Here is a 20,664-nt window from a genome sequence, read left to right as displayed (position 1 = left end):
TGTCTTCATATCTCCTTATTCCCCTCTCAAGTGGAATATACAAGTCTCATTGAAACATACAAAGGCTTGTCTATTCCGACTTGAACTTGAAACCGAAAACTAAATACCAACTTATACAACCAACCAATGCCCACTTCAAAAAATAATACTTCATACTCTAATTCACAAAAAAAATTCTAATAGAACTCGCATCAAACACAACTCACGATAGAGGGTGGAGGGTGGGTCGCGCCTTTTTATGATCAAGCGAACTTCGAACAATGGGAAAATGGAAAGAATAATTCCTCGTGAGATAGAGGTCATGTGCCCCTATAATACTTCAAACAAACAACTTGATCATGTTCTAGAAACTGAGACAGAAGACGGCATCAATACCAATTGCTGAAGCTTAAACAATACTAAGAAACCAATAATCGAGAAACTTCGATCTCTCTCCTAGCATTCTTCAAACAAACTTTAAACACTAGCGAAATCTCAAAAACTTACTTTAACATGACGATGAACAGTATCGTGAATAGTAACTATGAACAGCGTTAGTGAACAGTAACCGTGAACAGTGCCGGTGAACAGTAAACCGCCAGAGAAAAAAAAATTGAAACTTGAATTGAGATATAAGAACTTCTTCTTGTGAGAAATCCTTCTTCTTCTTGAAACTTGACTTGAATACTATACTGAAAATTAAAACAAACTGATTTTGATTTTTTTTTCTTGGTGAGGGTTTCCTCTCCTAGCATACCACTGAACCTCGCTCCGATACCATGTTAAATTCTATGTTAGTGGTGATGCTAGGAGAGTTGTAACATTGATATATTAGAGAAACCAAGAATAAGACCAAAGAAGACTAGAGATTTATTAGGGTTAAAGAGGTTGAGGGAGTCTGAGAGAGATTGTTCTCTACCCAGAGTTACATACTTATACTAACCTAAAACATAATAATAGAAACTACTAGATATGGATGTCCACACTTATAGAAGAAACATGGGACTTTCCATATTGGACATATTATAATACTGACATATTCTAATACTGATATATTCTAACAGTAAGACATCGATCTCTTCCTTGGGTCAGTGGCAACGTATCAACCAAGCCTGTGTGACTCTTTACTTTCGGCTTCCCAAGCTAAAAGTTTGAACAAAAGGTTAGACAGAGTCGAAGGCGTTATATTTTTTTTGTTTCTCAAGTTTTCAGATCAAGGGGGAAATGTTAATTAGAAAAGAGGTGGTAATTTACTATAGAAGGAAGTGTGTTCATCCCCGACACCACATAACTATTAGAGTAATAGACTGATTGAAGAAAGCTTGGAGAGCAAGGAACCGTAATCGGTTATTGACTTCGACAATGCCAAAGAAGGAAGTTACAATCGAAGCTTCCTTTATACCAAACTTGTAACTAACTGATTAGGTGTGTAATGATGAGTATAAAATCAGATGATTGTAATGAGATAAAAAAAAAATTCATGGTCATTGAAGTTTTCTTTCTTTTGTCAATAACCTACCCTTTTTTCTATTCTCGCCTAACTCATTGAAGTTCTTGATCAACCTGCTTATCCTTCATGCCTTCTCTTGTTCCACGATGTTGCGATTGAATTTTTACAAGGGTCTGTAATCCATTGAGTGTGCTGATCACTTGGCACCTCACCGCTTTGGCCTCGAACCATAGCTTGAAGTCTCACCAAATCCTTTCAACGCTTCGTAATGCTTTCCTTGCCTGTTAGGTTGGTTTTTCAGATGAGCTCGCACCATGCTTTTAATAGGATGTAGAATACTAGAATAATTCTAATAGTTGTCGAATGTTGGTCAATGTGTTAGCTTAAGTGTGTTAGGCTTGAAGCCTATCGTTATTGTTGTGTCTTTGTGTTCCTCCTTTTAATGATCTACTCTCGGGAGGCTTTGTAATGGTTTAACTATTTACAATATAACAAAGGGGTTTGTTCTAACCCCAAAATTTTATTTTTCAAAAAAATAAATCTAATAGTTGCATCCACACTTCATTAGGCAACCAGGAAATTATGATGTTGAGTTTTTCATACTGATTTTTTGTAACTAATTGAACATTGTTAGGCAATTAATTGGGGGACTAAAACAGGGCAAGTGAATTCTCAAGTTAAAGAACAGGCTCAAGTGTCTCACCAGATATCCCCTAAAGGAGGTTCGAATTTTTATAGCAGCGGATTCTCTGCTTCCTCTCTTACATGTAGGATACACCATCGGGGTGCTAGTGAGACGAACAACCTCAACGGTAGCTTGAGCAGATGCCAAAGCAGCTTCAGCAGCACCTGCCGTTGCAATAGCAACAGTTAATGCATGCTTGCTATGTAAGGAATTTATATTTTCTTTCCTTCCCCTAAATATGGTCATTATAGGAAATCCAATATTTTAGGATATATGCTAAATATTGGTTTCTATCTTGCACAAAATTGGGCAATATCCTCTGCCTTGATGTACGGCTGAAATTAAGGAAATCCTAATTGGTAGAATCGGTCCTCTCTCCACCTATAAATAAAATCTTTTGTTCATCACAAAAACTTCACTTCACAAAATTCAACACATTAAGATTTGTAGGCAAGGAGAGAGAAACAGATCTATTTTCTGGCGATTAAAGCATTCAATCAATAACAACATCAAACAGCAGGATCGACAAGCTCTCTGCATCAGGATGTCTGGAGGTAACACTTAAATTGTTTTTGATTAATCTTACATGTGATTATTATATAGTTCACAATCTTAGGATTCATGTTAAGAAATATCTAACATGTGGTATCAGAGCTTTGTTTTAGAACACATGATAGCCCATTTGTTAGGATTACTCTGTTTTGTAGCAATTTATCGAACCAACTATTATGGTTTGCATAAATGTTTTATGTTTAATTTATTCCGCAATTTTAATTAATGCACGACTGTTTGATCGTGAGAAATCAATATAATAGTTAAATATATTTGTTATATCTACTGTGTTGGTCTTATTCACCTTCATGGATTTGCAATGATAACAAATAGCTTTTTCGTTCACATCATGTATTTATTTGGCATGGGATGATGTATTTATTTGGCATGGGTAAGAAGGCTAAGGCATCGTCTGGATATTCCATCTGTCAATCGACTAGCTTAATTATATAATTCTTTTTGACGTAGTGAACTATGTCCCATTTAGAAGTTCGAACATCACAATTATGCCTTTTATGTTACCAGAATAATTAGAAATGTGCAAACAAAAAACCTACAGTCATGCTTCAAATTTTGTTGAGTCATTGCTGTGGAGCCGCAATTGTAATGGAGTTGGTAACTCTTTGATGCCACATTACAAATTTTAAGCGAATGGTATCCATCACAAATGAGTTGCGTACATATATACTACCTAATTGAAACTTAAAAGACAGTCTCTGTTTGTTGTTTGTTCACAGAAATAGAACTTCAGGTGCTTAAAATGGTCAAGCTGTTAAAGTAGATCATCTAAGTTGGCATATAGAATGGTCTAAGTTGACTCATACTCCTCATCTTGTTCATTTTTTATTTTATTTTTTTTGGAGTACGGTTAGGTTTCACCACAGTGACCCTAACTATTAAATACTGGTTTTGGCCCTACTAGTACCATCATGATGTTTAAACTACATATTGTTCAAACGCATGAAGTTTTTAATCGCCCACAGGCGGATTATATTCATACGTCCAAACAATAATTAATAAGTGTTTTGTTCGCACGTAGACCAAAGATATCCATAGATCTTAATTAGGAGAAACATCACTCAATTTTTTATCACCTTGAATATGACGACCTTAGATGGTATAATGTGTAGAAATTATGGTGACTACCCACACGAGCACCTAAATTTTATGTCGTATATATTCATACATGTGTTGTTTTAATTCAAAGCCTTATTGTATCTCTATTTGCAGTTATCATACCTACCAATCTAAATTCGCATGCTACCTCTGTCACTAAGCTCAATGGAACCAACTTCTTAGAATGGAAAGAGCAAGTTGAGTTCACATTGGGGGTACTTGAACTGGATATGACTCTTCTTAATGATAAGCCACCTCTACTTACTGCAGAAAGTACTGCTGAGGAAAAGAATCTCCTTAATACTTGGGAGGGTCCCATTGCATTAAGCATTATGTTTTTCGCTAATGACTATTGCTACCAACATCAAAACATCCCTTCCTAAATCTGAGAATGCTAAGGACTACATGCAGTCCATTCAAGATAGGTTTAAGACTGCAGACAAAATCCCTTTGTTGGGAAACTAATGGCGATCTTACAACCATGAAGTTTGATGGCATTCGCTCAATGCATGAGCATGTCATTGAGATGACCAACCTTGCAAAGAAAACTAAAGAATTTGGGACTATCGTGGATGAGGCTTTTCTCGTCCAATTTATCCTGAATAGTTTACCTCCTCAGTACGGGCTTTTCCAAATTCATTACAACACTATTACGAACAAGTGGACAATGAATGAATTGGCTAACAAACTAGTTCAAGAGGAGGCCAGGCTAAATCAACAAGGTATTAAAGTAGCTCATCTCGTTCATAGAGCTGGACACAAAGCTGGGAGAAAGCATAATTCAGGCCATAAAAGGGCACCACCCAGATCTAATGAGGCTAATTAAAACCCCAAGAAGACAAAGAAGGAAGATGTATGCAAATTTTGCAAAAAACCTGGACACTTTCAGGCAGACTGCACTAAACGCAAAGAATGGTTCGAAAAGAAAGGTAACCCCATGGGTTTCATAAGTTATTTCGAATCAAATCTTACTTATGCTTCTTCTGATACTTGGTGGATTGACACCGGTGCTAATGTTCATGTTTCCAACTCAATACAGGGATTCTTTACGATCCAAACCACAAACCCAAGCGAGAACTTCCTCTTCATGGGAAATAAAGACAAAGCTCCAGTTGAAGCTATTGGAACCTTTCGTCTTGTTTTAAATAGCGGTTATCAGTTAGACTTATGTCAAACTCTTTATGTTCCGTCTATTTCCTGTAATTTGGTTTCAGTAAGTGCACTTGATAAAGTTTATTCGTTTGAAGTAGGAAATGGTATTTTCAGCTTATTCAAAAATTCTAGTCGAATTGGTTCTGGAATTTTGATTGAAGGTCTATACAAGTTTCATCTTGATAATCAAATTGTTGAAACCCATCTTACCCTGCATTATAAGGAAACAAAACGAGAGTCATCTTCAAATGACTTATTTCTTGTGGCATAAAAGACTGGGTCACATATCCAGTGAAAGAATCAAACAATTAGTAAAAGATGGTGTCCTTCCGGAGCTAAATTTTACTAATATTAAAGTATGTGTGGATTGTATTAAAGGAAAAACAACAAAACACACAAAGAAAGGAGCCACAAGAAGTACCCAGCTTCTTGGAATAATTCATATAGATATTTGCGGACCTTTTGATGTTCCAACCTTTGGGAGAGAAAAGTATTTTATTACCTTTATTGATGATTACTCACGCTATCATTATCTATACTTGTTGCATGACAAATCTCAGTCCAGATGTTGTACAAGTGTTCATTCATCAAGTCGAACGGCAACTAGACGTAAAAGTGAAAATCATAAGGTCCGATAGAGGGTGGTGAGTTTTATGGAAGGTATGATCTAAAACAGACAACATCCCCGGACCTTTTGCAAAACTACTCCAATAGCTTGGAATTGTTGCCCAATACACAACGCCTGGTTCCCGATGGCAGAATGGTGTAGCTAAAAGGAGAAATCGTACATATATGGAAATGGTTAGATCCATGATGAGTCATGCTAACTTACCTATATCCTTGTGGATGGATGCTCTATGCACAGCTGTTTATATCTTGAACAGGGTTCCCAGTAAGGTAGTTCCAAAAACACCTTTTGAACTATGGAAAGGATGGAAACCTAGTTTAAGACATCTCCAAGTATGGGGTTGTCCAGCTGAGGCTAGAATCTACAATCCACATGAAAAGAAATTGGACTTTAAAACGATTAGTGGTTATTTTATAGGTTACCCAGAAAAGTCCAAAGGATTTAGGTTCTACTGTCCTAACCATAGTACGAGAATTGTTGAAACCAATAATGCCAAATTCTTTGAGAATGGCGAAATTAGTGGGAGTAATAAAACTCAAGATGTGATCATTCAGGAAATAAGGGTACCTATTATTTTTCCCTCTATTCCAAAAGATATTGGAAACCCTCCCGTTGTTGAACCTTTTCACAATGAGGAAAACCCAATAAATGATCAACAACTCCATAATGATATTATCGCCAACCAACACATGGATGAAGCACCAGAGGAACCAACATTAAGAAGGTCTCAAAGAGAAAAGAGATCCGCTATTTCCAATGATTACATGCTTTACCAAGTCCAGGAAGGATTCTCTTAGAATCATCATGGCATTAGTAGCTCACTATGACCTCGAGTTACATCAAATGGATGTGAAAACCGCCTTTCTTAATGGAAACTTAGACGAAGAAGTCTACATGAATCAACCTGAAGGCTTCAAAATTGAAGGTCAGGAAGACATGGTCTGCAAACTTAAGAAATCAATATATGGACTGAAACAAGCTTCGAGGCAGTGGTATCTAAAGTTTCATGAAATCATTATGCAATTTGATTTCAAAGAAAACATAGTTGACCCTTGCATATATCTCAAGATCAGTGGGAGTAAGTTTATATTTTTGGTTCTGTATGTTGATGACATATTACTGGCTAGTAGCGACCTTGGTTTATTACATGCTACAAAGGATTATCTCTTTGAGAACTTTGAAATGAAAGATATGGGTGAGGCTTCTTATGTGATAGGAATAGAAATATTTCGTGATAGGTCACTTGGTATTTTGGGATTGTCTCAGAAAGCATATATTGACAAAGTTCTAGAGCGATTTGGCATGATGACATGTTCCTCTAGCCCTATTCCACTGCATAAAGGAGACAAGCTTGATCTTGAGCAGTGTCCACAGAACCCTTTGGAACGTAAAGAAATGGAAAAATATCCTTATGCTTCTCTTGTAGGGAGTTTGATGTATGCACATGTCTGTACAAGACCTGACATTAGTCATGTTGTTGGCATGCTGGGTAGATTTCAAAGTAACCCAAGAATTGCTCATTGGAAAGCTGCAAAGAAAGTGCTGCAATACCTCAAGGGAACAAGAAATTATATGCTCACATACAAAAAATCAAATCACCTACAGGTGATTGGTTATTCAGATTCAGATTTTGCTGGATGTCCTAACACTAGACTTTGTACTCTTAGCTATGTGTATCTCTTATGTGGAGGTGCAATATCATGGAAAAGCCAGAAATCTGAGTTGCTTTACACATCCACCATGATGGCTGAATACGTGGCATGTTATGAGGCTACAATTTAGGGAACATGGTTCACAATTTTGTCTCTCAATTCGACGCTTTGAGTTTCATCTCTAAGCCATTAACACTCTATTTTGACAATGAAGCTGCAACCTTCTTCTCCAAGCATGACAAGATATCTAAGGGAGCCAAACACATGGACCTTAAATATCTATCACTGAAGCAAGATGTTAAATTAAAGAAAATTGTCATTGAGTCTATAATGCATTAAATTACATGGTCGCATATTATTCACGAAAAGGACTACCTCCAAAGACATTTCAGGGACATACTGAAAGCATGGGTCTTGAAGATAGTTCTTAGTTAACATTTTCTGCTTTTATTTCTGTACTTGTATTTGACATTTATTGAGCTCTTAAAGCAATTCTACATCTGCTATTTCTGTTTTCCATTGTGCACACATTTACGATTGGATGAATGATAACAGAAATAGTCTTTAAATAAAAACATTATGAGACCATTACGTAAATCTCCTATTACGGTCTAACTATGAAAGTTGTAAATGACATAGTACATGGAAGTAAGCATGTTACAAAATAATGTGTGCACGCCATGACTTCCATTGACAACCGAATTAGCCACGACACTTATGATAACCAACTAAAGAAGTGTTTAGCATATAATGCGCGCCTTATGATTCCTAAAATGAAATCACTGATAGATTTTCCTATCGACCAAGTGGGGGACTGTAAGGAATTTATATTTTCTTTCCTTCCCCGAAATATGGTCATTATAGGAAATCCAATATTTTAGGATATATGCTAAATATTGGTTTCTATCTTGTACAAGATTGTGCAATATCTTCTGCCTTGATGTACGGTTGAAATTAAGGAAATCCTAATTGGTATAATCGGTCCTCTTTCCACCTATAAGTAAAAGCTTTTGTTCATCAGAAAAACTTCACTTCACAAAATTCAACACATTAAAATTTGTAGGCAAGGAGAGAGAAACATATTTATTTTCTGGCGATTAAAGCATTCAATCAATAACAACATCAAACAGCAGGATCGACAAGCTCTCTACATCAGGATGTCTGGAGATAACATTTAAATTGTTTTTGATTAATTCTACATGTGATTATTATGTAGTTCACGATCTTAGAATTCATGTTAAGAAATATCTAACATGCTATGTTGTTTTTATGCTATGTTCTTTTTCTGCTTCAACTAAACTCCTGTCCTTAACTAGTGATGAACAATCAAGGGCGGGTACACGTTTCCACTTAAGCCTTCCAATAATCCGCCTCCTCTTTCCATTATGTGTCCAGATTTAGGCATTATGTATTTGAATTTATTTTGACATAATATAAGAACAGAAGAAAGTGGTATGTACTCTCACCTTTTCAGGAGTAGCCTTTGCCTCTGAAACAAAGAGCTTCTTTAGCAGATTCACCCAACTTCGCATCTTTGCCATTAAACGAACATCATATCAACAAAAACTGAGAAAAGTAAAATAAAACCAAGCGAACAAACAGTTGGCATATGCAGTAACACAATCAAGAGTCTAGTATTTATTTGAATTAAATCTCATTGACAAAATACTATTAGACAAGTCCCGGCAATTGTCTTTATATATGATATATTGAGCTAGTTTGTACTTTATATGAAGATTTATGGTGGGCAATTCGTATTTTTCGGATTGGTTTAGAAATGATTTTTTAATTACATTGAGCTTAATTTGATATTATGTGGAAATTTATGATGAAATATGCAGTGGGTTTGATTGGGAAATGGAATGTAGTGATTGGGTTGGCGGGTTTTTACATAGGTTCTAGCATGAATGAGATTGATTACTATTTTTTTCATTAATACTGTTACGGATTACATAGGTTCAAATGTTCAATAGAGCTCTATGTCATTGTGAGATTAGGCACTTGATCCAATTATGCCCCGAAGCCCTATTCTTAAGGCTCCTTTGCAAGTGCAATTGAATCCTAGCGTTCTAATCTCAATAAATGCATTGTGTTCCATCATTCATGGTGTGTTTACATAATTGTTGTGGGGTGCATGGTCAAGAGATACAGTGTAGCTATTGGAACCGACTACATGTAGAAGGGGCAGCTAATTCATTGTTCATGGGGACCTTGAGTGGGCGACTGGGGGTTACTTAAGCCTATTCTAATTCATTGTTCCAGTGCATCAATGTTTACCGCTAATAGCAAAATTTAGTTGGTGAGAATTCTTATCTCTGTCTTCCCTCCAAAAACTCCCCAAACAGGTAATGAAACTCATTCTCTTCTCAATCAATTTCTCAATATAGATCAATCTCTTTGGTAAAATCCTCAAGTCTGAGTTCAGAGATCTAGATATTGCTTTCCTTTTCTGGTAAAATCCTACACTGTTTAACAGTGTGAGTTCAGAAAAGAAATCAAACTAAGCTACAGTACTTTAAACCAAGTTACAGTACCTTTTTCTTCTCAATTAAACTTACACTATCGATCAATCTCTTTGGTAAAATCCTCACGCCTGAGTTCAGAGAGACTACATGTTTGCTTTCTTTTTCTGGTAAAATCCTTCATTGTTGACAGTGAGAGTTCAGAAAAGAAAATAAACAATAATGAATCTCTATGAGTTTGAAAATCCAACAAGGGTAAGCAAATCAGTGGCGGCTGATACACCAACTTACTCTGAGGAATTAAGGGTGAACACTGCAGTTGGAGTGGCCGACCCTCCAATCTTCAAGTCTTATGCTGATGCTGCAAAAGAAGGTGCAATCCCTCTCTTTGAAATTCACAACCTCCCGGAGGTGGAAATGGTAGGTGACTACCCATCAGTTAGGATTCCACAAAAAGCCTTTGAAAGGGGGCTGGATTACTGCAAGTTCTGTCTTATTGGTAGAACTGATCTAAACAAAGTCTCAATTGATCAAATCAAGGAAATTGCTCATGTCCTCCGAAACCCAAGGAGACCGATTATTACTCCAAAGAGGGAAGGGGTACTTGTTCATTCGTTTCTCAAAAGCTGAAGATCTTAATAGAGTGTGGGCTGGTGGCTCATGGAATTTCAACAATACTCCTCTTCGGCTCTCCCCATGGACACCAAATTTCAATCCCGACAGCCAAAAACAAACTCATGCTCTTGTTTGGGTTCGTTTTCCAGGTTTGGGGCAAGAATACTGGGATCCAGAAGTGCTAATGTCCATTGCGAAAGGCCTTGGCGGTCCAATGCAAGTTGATGAAAAAACAATTAAGAGAGAATATGGATACTATGCAAGGGTCCTCGTCGACATTGACCTCTCAAAGCCAATTCCGGATCAAATTCATGTCAAATCACTCAACAATGAGTTATGGCAGAATGTCGAGATAGGGAAACTTCCCAAGATGTGCAACCATTGTAAAATTATTGGTCACCTCGTTACCCAGTGTAAGAAACTTAAAGGTGTGATGACAAATAATGAGAAGAACAACGAAGTGATGGTAGATAACACCCCACCACCAGCCCATGGAGGATGAAAGAATCGGAGGAATAGAAACAAGCAAAAGGATACAAATGCAACAGAAAGCTCTAAAGCCGCATGGGTCCAAAAGACAATGCCAACTCAGGTGGAAATGGGCACGAACAGGTTTCAAGTGCTTTCCGATGACTCTGAACCGGTGCTTGTTGACAAAGATCAAGGAAGAGTTACTGGAGCCAGCATAACAGAGATAGTTGATGTAGCCCCAACACAAAAGGAAGCTAATTTGGGATCAATTGAAGTTGTCGCTACTGAAACAGTTGAGAAAATTGTGGAATCTATTGCCATAGATGAACCATATGAGGTGTTGTTAATAACAACTCGGTAAGCCCATAGTCTTGCCTTGCCCACTAATGTCGAAAAAATGCTTTAGGATTCCGACAAGTTGAAGGACTTTCTACAAACTGCAAATGGAGAAGCTTTCTTCGATCTTTGTCGAGGAACCGATAGAAACAGGGGTTAGCAAGGGGTTACAACTATCTGAACTGTGGAGGAGAAAAATGTTGCTAGTTCTCTTATGGCTGCCCATGACACTCCAGTGGCAATTTTGTTAGGTAGCCCATCAAGAGTTATCAGATTTGGTAACCATGCGGAGAACGACATTGCTATTTCATCTACCTCTCTTTCTGAGCAGGAAGGGGATGCAAATACACTAAGTTTTCCTACAAAAAATATTGCTCTCCTCGAAGCTGAATGCTTGCTGAACTCCCCGATTTGGGCTGATCAAACTGAAGAGGAAAAATGGCGGGGAGGGTGGTCGAAGAAAAAAGAAGAGGTAAGCCCAACAGGGAAGAGATGGTTCCCATCCCTCTTCCACCCAGGGCTAGAAACACTCCAGCAAGATTTAAATGAATTTCTCAATGAGAGTTATCTTTTGGAATATTAGGGGTGCTAGGAAGGAAAAAGCAGTAGAAAGACTAAGAGATTTTGTCAAATCTCATAGACCAGATATTTTGTGTCTTGCTGAGCCTTTGATCAAGCCCGACACTTTTGCTCTCAAACAAAATGGTTTGGAATATTTTGAAGAAGCCATTACGCATAATGACTCTGACATAAGACTTGGTAATATATGGATTCTCTCTCGAAGGGTATCACTGTTCAGAAGCTTCACTCATCTGAACAACAGGTCACAGTTCTAGTTAATAACTCTGTCATTACTGTCATTCATGCTAGTAGTCTTATTAGCATTAGAAGAAGACTATGGAGGGAACTTAGCACTACAACCACCGCTCTTCCCTGGCTTGCAATTGGAGATTTTAATGCTGTGTTAAGATGCTCAGAAAAAAAAAAGTGGTAGAAGGCCTAACAACACATCAATGGAAGACTTTTTTTACTGTGTTAGCCAATGCAGTCTCATGAAGAGCAGTTTCGAAGGGAATGAGTTTACTTGGAGCAATAATCAGTTCGGGAAGAAACGAATGTGTAGCAGGATTGATAGAGCCTTCTATAATCATGCTTGGATTCACAAGTATGATGGTTGGAAGTATAGGGTCCTTTGTAGAGTTGGATCTAACCATTCACCCTTATGTGGAACATACTCCTTAATTCCAAAACCCAAAAACATTCCTTTCAGATTTAACAAGTGTTGGATTGAGCATCAATCCTTCATGGACCTTGTAAGGAATAGTTGGCAGTAGCCAGTGGTAGGAGCTCCTCTTTTCAAAGTTATCAAGAAACTACAGAATCTTAAGAAGGAACTCAAGAGATGGAATTATGAAGTCTATGGCCATGTTGAAGTTAATGTGAAGAAAGTAGAATTAGATTTGCTTAATGCACAGACACTCTCAGATTTGAACATAGAGGATGACTCTTTGGTGAATGAAGTGATGAATAAGGAATTGGAGTTGGAGATAGCTCTTCAAAACAAGGCTTCCTTTTGGAGGCAGAAAAGCAGACTCAATTTTGATGAAAAAGACGATCGGAACACTACGTATTTTCATACCATCCACAAGATGTGAGTGGGAGCTGCACTTATTTCTGAACTCACTAATGACAATGGGGCCCTCCTTACCACACAAGATAGCATCAAAGAACATGTGGTGGATCACTACCGGCACAAGTTCCAAGCCGTACAATTACACAAAGATGAGCAACTCCTGGATTTGATTCCTCAAGTGCTCACTACCGATGACAACTTGATGCTGACAAGGATTCCTGACTTCTTGGAGATAGAAAGGGCAGTTTTCCTCATGAAATCGGATAGTGCTTCTGGGCCCGATGGCTTCCAGGGCCATTTCTATCATCATTGCTGGAGCATTATTAGGTACGATGTATGTTTTGCTGTACAATCGTTCTTGAACGATGTTACTATTCCAGGGGGACTCAATGCAAACTTTATCACTCTTATCCCTAAGAGCAAGGATGCCAAGCAATTAAAGCACTATCGACCAATTTGCATGAGTAATTTCCTTATGAAAATCATTTCAAAGGTGTTACAGCTTAGACTCAATGAACACATGCATAAGCTGGTCTCCAAGGAACAATACGGTTTCATTAAAGACAAATGTGTGCACTCTAGCATCGGTCTTGCATCTGAGCTCATGAATGAACTAAATAGAAAAAGTTTTGGGGGCAGTGCAGCAATCAAAGTGGATATTTCACAGGCTTTCGATACTATGAGTTGGGAATTTGTTTGTCAAGCCATGTCAAGGATGGGGTTTTCACTCACTTGGATCGCATGGATAAAAAAAATCATGGAATCAGCTCGCATGTCTATTCTTCTTAATGGGGGATTGAAACAAGGGGACCCACTGTCACCGCTCCTATTTGCTCTTGCATAGGATTGTCTGAGTAGAGGTATCAATGATTTGATGCTCAGGAACAAGATAAAACCAATGCTCTTTGTCAAGGATATACCAGCTCCAAGTCACTTGCTTTTCGCGGATGACATTATTATCTTCACCAATGGAAATCTCAAGTATCTTTAAGCAATTTCAAAGTTACTTTCTAGATATGAGAAAGCCTCAGGCCAAACTATGAACAGAGACAAGTGTAAACTTTTTTTGGGGAGTTTTACACATGATAGGAGGGCAAGAGCAGTTCAAAAGTTGCGCATAGCGGTGGGCACTCTCCCAGAAAAATATTTAGGCGTCCCACTCATCCAAGGCAGAGTCACAAGAGATGCAAATTTAGTCAATGAAAAAATTAAACTCAAGTTGTCCAGTTGGAAAGGACGCATGCTTTCACTTCAAGGCAGATGCACACTGATCAAATCTGTGATTAGTAGCATGCCTATATACAATATGTCGATTTACAAGTGGCCTCAGAGTGCGATTAAAGATGCCGAAAAAGCGATGAGAAATTTCTTATGGAGTGGTGACCCATCCATAAAAAAGGGAGTAACAGTTGCGTGGGACAAAGTATGCAAACCTTACAGAGAAAGAGGGCTCGGTATTAGAAAACTTGGAGAAGTTAATCGAGCAATGCTCATGAAGTTAGCCTGGAGGTTTCTAGAAGGGACAGATGATTTTTCAATCTTTATGCAAAACAAATATCTTACAAGAGATGGTGATGTGATAGGCTATTATAAGCCAACCTCTATATGGCAGGGCATCAAAGAAGCAATGCGAGAAGTCAGACCAAGAACTCAATGGGCTATTGGTAGTGGCAATCTTGTGGATATCTGGAGAGACAATTGGCTGGGTTCTGCATCACTCAAAGATGCACTGAATCTCACCAACCATGAACTCAAAGATTGTAACTCCAAAGTAAGTACACTTATTGTAAATGGATCTGTCCAAATACCAAGTAACTTTCAGGCCTTGATAACCACTGTTGGACTCACAACTGATGGCATTCTAAAATGGAACGATGGTGATAGAGACACACTTATTTGGTGCCCCGACCTCAAAGGGAAATTCAGTGTTGCCTCGGCATTTCAAGAAACCCGCAGGAAAAGAAATGTGAATAGTTGGCACAAGCATTGTCACCAAGTACGGTACGGGTTTAAAACGGTATACTTGAAAAAAACTTAGTTCGTGTTTTAAACGGAACGTCTCGGGAAAAAAAAACGGAAAAAAAAGCGTAAAAAACGTGGGGCATAAAAAAAAACGGTTTAAAACGGTAAAACGGGTTTAAAAGCGATAATACATGATAATACGTAAAAGAAACGGTAAAAACCGATAAATAATATAATAGATAAGGAGTTTGATTTTCTATAAAAGTGGGAAAAAAAATAGACACATAAAATAAAAATAATAATAATACAAATGAAAGAAAATTCAAATACATGAAAGTATCAAATTATCATTACTCATCCAAATACTATAAGTTTTAGATTCAGTGCCAAAACACTATTCAAAATAAGATACTACTAATTACCAACCATAATGGCATAATTAAGTACTACAAATAAGTTAATAACTTTAAAATTTTTAATTAATTATTAATAGTCTAAAGCAAAATAGAACGGTCTCAATAAGTCAATCTAACGCCCACTCTTCAAAAAGGTAAACTCCAAAACCCTTTTCTTTTCTAGCATTTTCTTTTAAAAAAAAAAAAAAAAAGTTTTAAACGGGAGATTTTCAAAATCTCGGGTTTTAAACGTTTAAAACGTTTAAAACGGGTTTAAATCGTTTAAAACGGGTTTAAAACGTTTAAAACGCATTTTGTTGAAAAACCCGGATTTTAAACTGGAACCAGACGCCTTGGCAATATCTCGGGTTTTAAACGCGTTTTAAACCCGTATTTGGTGACAATGGGCACAAGCATATGTGGAACTCACACACTCATCCTAGAACCGCAGCTATAACATGGCCGGAGAATTTGTCAAAGGGGCATATCAACTGATGAAGCAGTCAAAAGAAGGGGAGTCAAGCTAGTTTCTTACTGCCGACTTTGTGGAAATAATGAAGAAACAAATTCTCACCTTATATAGGAATGCTCCTTCTCATTACAGATATGGAGCTGGCTCAGACAAAAGTTTAAGATGAGAGGAAATTTCAACAAGTTAAATGATGCCATCAAACTCTCTCAGTTCAGAAGTCCACTAATCAAACAACTATGGACCTTGGCAGTGGTGGGCACTATGACCATCATTTGGAAACATAGGAACATGGTTGTGTTTGAAGACAAGAAGCCAAACATCTTAAAATGCCTTAGACAAGTCAAAAGACAAATTCATTGTTCTTCTCACTTATCCAAGGCTGTCATGTACTCAGAAGACACTCAAATTTTCAGCGATTGGGGCATTCAAGGGAAACTAAGAACCGCTCCCCATCATAGAGAGTGTTAATCTGGTTGCACCAAATGCTCCAACCATCAAAGTCAACATTGATGGGGCATCTAGGGGTAATCCAGGACTTGCGGGATTGGATCTACTTTCGAGATCGTAAATGTAGATTTTCTCTTAACTTATCAAGAGGCGATTGGGAGTGACTACGAAGTTACTTTCGGTCGGGGCTGATTGTTTGGCAATCATTGAAGCCCTTGAACTGGCAGCCACTAAGGGATGGGCTAACATTTGGGTTGAAACAGACTCAAGCAACAAATTCCCGGGCTTTTGGATCGCCACACAACGCCATGGGCCTTGATGCCTGATGGAAACATGTCCAAAATATGCTACAAAAGTTTGTCATCACTTCAATTTGGAGAGAAGCAAACTTCTCTGGCTCGATGTTCTTTGCCGAAAGGGAGTCACACTTACGCACAACATGGGCGTAACATATCTTGGTAGACCTTCATGGATTACAAGATGGGAGCATCCTCGCGAAAGTACCTACTATAGATTTAGATAGTGCTTTGCACTTTTTGAATCTTTGTAAAGACCTAGTGTTGATTCTCGAGTGAGATGTGAACTTGTCACACAATCCACTCACACCATTCTTTTGTTCTTTTTTTCCTTTTAATATAATCGAACGAGCTTACCCAAAAAAAAGCAAAATAAATCATACCCCTTAATGAAGAAACCCATTCTTTGAAAATCTGGGGATTGACGAGAGTGGACCTGAACAAGAAGGTGTTGCATCTCACAAAAGGACAGCAAAGATCCATGATTTTTGTTTAGGGATCCCCTTTGGTTAGTTCTCTTCTTTGTAATTTAATGTTTAAATTCCTAGCAGATGTCAAGTGAATGCTTTTTAGGACAATCAAAATTGGGAAATCGATAATGAAATATGTTGTATTCTTTGAGCAATTTTTCTGTTACCTTTTTTATCATTACCTAAATCTTTGTTAAGACATCAAAAGAGGCATATGTTCAAGATAACTTTGATGTTGGAGAGCTTGTTCATCTCAGTGTCACTATATTATTGCACTGCATATATTCTTGCTCGGTTAAATGAAGCTTAATTTGTTGATGTAGTATGTTTCATTTCTTATCCAATATAAAATTGTATGTTATCAAAGAAAAAAGAAGAAAAGAGGGTCAAAACCCCAATATACGGATCCAAATTCTTTAGTAACAAAAGTTCAAAATATCCAAGAGAAAAGAGAAAGCCTATGGATACCTTATACCCTGATTTTATAATCTAATTGATTTCATCAACTATCAGTCTGTTTGTTCTGATGGAAACACTATAGAATGAAAAGGAAAATAAGAGTGGTTCACCTTTTCCATAGTTTTTAAGGCGTTTGTTTATCCATGGAAAGAAAATGAGTTTTTCTATATGGAAACAAAATCATGGAAATGGAAAAAGTTTTGTGTTCTTAGCTAATCCCTGAAAATTTTGTAGAAAGAAAAGGAAATAGATAGCTAGGGACTTACTACTAGCACACCCAATAATATAATTATTCCTTTCCATAGCTTTTACAAACAAACATAATTATTCTTTTTCCCAGTTTTTATTTTCCTTTCCCCAGTTTACCAAACACATACCATTTAAAATTATTTCCTTTCCATTCCATTCCATAGTGGACCACCCATATTATTTCATTTCCTTTCTATGAGTTAAAATTTAACAAACACACCCTATATTTTATTTGTGCCGCTAAAGCATCTATTGTAATAGCCTTGGTGTTTCCTTTAAAGGTTAGGTTTTATATTCTCATAGGTGGGCTTGTTTTGAGTGGAGGACTGTTGGCTCTATATTGTCCTGAAATCTCACAACTCTTGGCATTGGCATGCTTTTTGGAGGTGGTTTATCGTCAATTTGAGCATGCATATCTAGCTTAAAGGTTTGGAAGGATGGGAAATTCAGCTTCCCATTCATGTTGGGCCAAGCACGTACTTAAAAATCTAGTGGACTTTAGTATTTGAATGTTACTGAGACCTTTTAGTCCATTTTTTGAACTCAATAGTACCATTTAAAATGGCTCATATTAGAATACAGTTAGATGTTTAGAACAACACCTTAATTCCTTTATGTACTTATTTTTGTTTCTTATTCTATATACAGCAATAGAACTCATCTCTTTTTCTTGACTTTGCAGTGCTCTCTGTAGCATTTTTCTGGAAACATCTTCAAAATTACTCTTTGGTAAGTGAATAAGTGATCACTGTTATAAATTATTTTTTACTCGTCAATAAGCGATTTTCTTTGCTTTGAATGTTGCCTGATATCTGTTAGGAATATACAACTTAATTGTACTTACTCTTTACCAATTACCAAACTATACAAACATTTTGTCTTGTAAGTGTCTTGTACTTCTTAATTAAATCCGAGTCTAGTGTAGATACATTATGTCCTTAAGACAGATTTTCCCCCTCACGGTTGATGGGAAACTATCTCCTAAGATAGAACGGATTTCCTTCTATAGAAAGCTAGCACTTCAATTCTATAGAATCAGTGAACACAACATAGTATTTGACTAAGAACAAAGGGAGAAGAGAAAGATCAGAACTCTGTGTGATCTGGTGTGTCTTTCTCTCCAAATTCATCCACTATTTATTGGTGAGTAGTGCCTCTTCGAAACAACAAACTGACTCTTGGGAAAAAGTAAGCAACTCATTGAAAAGTCACATGTTTCGAAAAGACACACCATTTTGGCATAAAACACTGTTTCGAACCAGTGCCTATTTCGAAAGGTCACACCTTTTCGGCATGATACACTGTTTTGAACCAGTGCACATTTTGAAAGGTCGCACTTTTTCGGCATAATATACTGTTTCGAACAAGTGCATTCTTTTGAAAAGGTTTTTCTCACTTTACATACTGTTTCAAGAAAAACTCATTTCATCTCAAGTGGAAACAAACTACTCATTCATATTTTAATGGATTTGTGCAAATTTATTTTTCTAACAATATTGATCGTGGTTGTAGACAAAGAAAGTCTTTTCGTCAGGGTTTTATGATGTTATAAAGTACGCATATATTCTTTTGTAATATATGTTTTCTATTCACCAAGATTGCTCATGAGTTACAACATCTGCTCATTTATATGAACTCACTTTCCAATGAATGACAATGATGTAATGTTATGTTTCTATTCGTATGTTGTAGCATTTGGAAAAAACCCACCACCGAAAAATTTGAAGCTGGCTGCTAACCCGTCCTCGTAAGTCCACACTCAAACTTATGTTGTACTTCGGTAGAAGGAAAAAAAAATGTGAAAAAAGGACCAAGTGAGAGCTTTAGGTCCTGACTTTATTTTGTGCGGACTGGTCCTGACTAGAGCATTTCTGTATATATATATATATATATATACAGTCCGGTTTCTAAAAGGACCTTAAATAAGTACCAAATCTAAAACAACCCACAACTTCACCTGCAAAATTATTTAAAACCTAATTTTTTGTGGATATGATCTACAAAAATTCAACTCGTTTGATATCCTCTAACTTAGATAAAAATTGTTGTCCACTTTTAAAAAAATATCTAACGGTCTATAAATGTCTAGTTTTTGCAATCATCTTTTACCAATGTTAAAAATTGTCAAACAAGTTGAATTTTTGTAGAGATATTATTTCTAGTTAGTAGATCATATCCACGAAAAATTAGGTTTTTAATCATTTTGTAGGTGAAGTTGTGGGTTGTTTTATATTTGGTACTTAAGTTTGGTACTTATTTAAGGTCCTTTTAGGAGCCGGGCTATATATATACCGGGTCGGCTACGTCAACATACTATTCTAACATACTATCTTGACATACTCAGGCAACTGTTCTAACATGAGATATGCTTCTTAGAAACCAAAAAAACAAAAAACAAAAACGACATTTTCTTTTCACGAAAAATTAAACCCTTTTTCTTCTTCATCTACACCTTTCTGGTCGTCACTATACTCGAAAAAATAGAAGGAAAAAACATTTTGGTTTTTTTTTCCCCAGTTCTATGGCATAGCTAGTAATTCGCCGTTTAATTCGCGAATTATTCACGTATTGTAAGGATTCCCGTATAAAACGAACAAAACGGCGAATATTTGAAAGATGCGGTTTAATACACGAATTTAATTTCTTGGGCTGGGCTTATTATTGCCGAATTATAATATCCAAATTATTGAAATTAAAAAACACGGGACTTTTATTGTAAAAGTTGGAAACTGGAAATGAAAACTCTCGTACTTTAATACTTGGAAAAACTCAATCGACTAAAAAAGTAAAGATTAAGAACCCCTAAATGCTTAGACTAAATAATAAGAAAAGCATGTGTCTAGTTCTTGAAGGCTTTAAGCCATAGCTAGAAAATAGATTCCACCATTTTTTAGTTCTTGAAGCCATAGCTTTGAAAATCAAAACTCAAAAGCAATCTTGTTTACTGGGAATGGATGTGTTGGTTGTACATTTTTAATTTTGTTTGTGTTAGTAATAGTAACTAGAACCAAAAATTTGACATTTGTATTATTTTTTCATGAATAAAATTGTAAAAATAAAAATAAAAGCATTATATCAAAGTTTTAAATGTAAAATATATAGCCGAATTTTAAAGGAATGTATTCGTATTATACCCGTTTAAAACACGTATATCGTATTTTTGCAGTTAGAGTTTTATTATAT

The 20,664-nt window shown here is 36.7% G+C and overlaps 1 pseudogene; it reads left to right on the top strand.

Moving 5' to 3' along the window:
• Nucleotides 1–4,127: 4,127 nt before the first annotated feature.
• On the top strand, nucleotides 4,128–5,205 carry LOC147477889 (uncharacterized; annotated as a pseudogene).
• Nucleotides 5,206–20,664: the final 15,459 nt, after the last annotated feature.

The sequence above is a fragment of the Coptis chinensis genome, chromosome 9 (genome assembly GCF_015680905.1).
Source record: "Coptis chinensis isolate HL-2020 chromosome 9, ASM1568090v1, whole genome shotgun sequence".
Lineage (NCBI taxonomy): Eukaryota > Viridiplantae > Streptophyta > Magnoliopsida > Ranunculales > Ranunculaceae > Coptis > Coptis chinensis.
This window is presented reverse-complemented; position numbering and strand designations above follow the sequence as displayed.